The sequence below is a fragment of the Triticum aestivum genome, chromosome 1D (genome assembly GCF_018294505.1).
Source record: "Triticum aestivum cultivar Chinese Spring chromosome 1D, IWGSC CS RefSeq v2.1, whole genome shotgun sequence".
Classification (NCBI taxonomy): Eukaryota; Viridiplantae; Streptophyta; class Magnoliopsida; order Poales; family Poaceae; genus Triticum; species Triticum aestivum.
In genome coordinates, this window is record NC_057796.1 from 11,373,124 (window position 1) to 11,375,099 (window position 1,976).

Below are 1,976 nucleotides of genomic sequence, written 5' to 3' on the forward strand. Positions count from 1 at the left end.
CCGGGCGGAGGAAGTAGTTATTAACTAAGTTACGGAGAAGTACGCACCAGGAAGATGTTGCTACAGATTGACCCGTGAATCGCTTGGTATGCTGCCCTCTTCTGTAGCGCCCGTACGTGTTATCCACGAGGAAATCTAGTGCGGCCAATGAGCACCCTACCTCGTGTATCACGCGCCCCCTGGGTGCATGCATGTGCCGATGTGCAATCTCTTCTCTGCAGATACCTCATAGCTGCATGGCCGCATCTGTGGATCTCCCCTATAAATACGCATACTTATACTAATTTATATGCAGATATCAACCAACTCCAGCGATCAATTAATAAGCTCGAGGTTCATTTAGCTACAGCGTGAGTATCCCACATCTAGCCTTTGTCCATCAATCTTTACCTAGTTAGCATTGGTAAATTGTGCTTAATTAGAAACACATCTTGCTATTGCTAGCTCAGTGTATTGTTTTGTAGGGTGCCAGATGAGCTCCACGGACGCCACCGCCCCTGGAGGCCTCTTCGTTGAGGAGTCGAAGTCGTGGCCGGAGGTGGTGGGGAAGTCCATCAAGGAGGCCAGGGAGATCATTCTCAAGGACAAGCCTGAAGCCGACATCGTCGTCGTCCCAGCAGGGGCACCGGTCACCCTGGACTTGAGGCCCAACCGTGTGCGCAACTTTGTTGACACCGTTGCCGAAACACCCTTCACCGGCTAGGCAGCTTTGCTGGCATGAAGGAATGTATGCCTGCACCATGCATGCTCATGAATACGTTTTTATCAATGGATAAATAAATGCAGGCATGTCAAGCATTAGCATGCCATGGCATGGATCTCTACTTATGTGTATGTTTTTGCATTGTATTTTTAGTTTGATGAGAGAGTGCTAGATCAGAGTAGTTGATTAACTGAATGTCGTCCTCGAAATTAGAGCGGCCAATTGCACTAATTCATCTAAACCCGAAAGCACGTATAGAAAAATAAAAAAAATCCTAAGGAAGCGCCAGCACGTGACACTTGGCGGCTGCTGAGAGCGCACCTGCGGGGCTCCCCCAAGGGGTAGGCCTTAGTTAGTTACTCCCCGGAAAGTCCTATATTAATGACATAAGCTATGAAATTTCACCAAGACGCTTGTAGAGTTCTTAAGCCCATGTCCGCTTTTGTTTTGTTTTCTATGTTTTCCTTTCTTTTTCTTGTTTCCTTTTTCTTTCGGTTGGTTTTCTTTTCCTATTGTCCTACTATTAGTTTTACTTTTAAAACATTTTTTTGGTATGCTATTGCTTTTACTTTCCTTTTCCGTAACTACTTAAAACTTATTATCAAAGTACACAAATGTATATCTAGACATGTGTCAACAATTTTTTAATACATGAACTTTTTTGAATACAAAGACAAATTGGGGAAGATGGCTCGGCCAACAACCTCTTCATGAAGATCATCGACTCAGATGTAGGCTATCCAATCGACACGCCGCGACACCATCATCACTAAAGATAACATCGGCTAGAAGTGAGGGCCCCTCCTCTGTAATGGTACAGATCATCTTTAGAACCATTGGCCATTGTGTTCGCCTCGTTTGGCATCGTGGACAAAAAGGAAATAATTTTCAGCCATGTTATGGATTCTGATATCTAACCCATCCAATTAAAACGGTGTATGTCGTAAACTATACGGTTTGGTGATGGTCGTTTGTTTGTTTTTTCAACTTTAAGGAAGTACACTTGATCTTTTTTCAACTTGAAGAGTTCTTCGCCCCTGATTTTATTAAGAAACCGATGACACATGACCCAGTTGGAAGCCACCTTGAACTCCTCAAGAACTAGCAATGAGATTTTCAGGAACTCACAAAAATATGGAAAATATAATTGGCAGCATATAAAGGACTTTGCAGCACGGTCATCACATAGAGAATTATAGATAGTTCAAAGTTGACGTGAAGGTGATAAAACATCATGATTTGTGCTACATATAAAATGGATACGGTTCTTTGA

At 43.2% G+C, this 1,976-nt stretch overlaps 1 long non-coding RNA gene across 1 annotated transcript; it reads left to right on the forward strand.

The window, feature by feature from the left end:
• The first annotated feature begins 218 nt into the window (after positions 1 to 218).
• On the forward strand, positions 219 to 824 carry LOC123179911 (uncharacterized). Its single transcript, XR_006490607.1, has 2 exons — positions 219 to 350; positions 465 to 824. It is a non-coding gene; the product is annotated as an uncharacterized lncRNA (long non-coding RNA).
• The last annotated feature ends 1,152 nt before the right edge of the window (positions 825 to 1,976 follow it).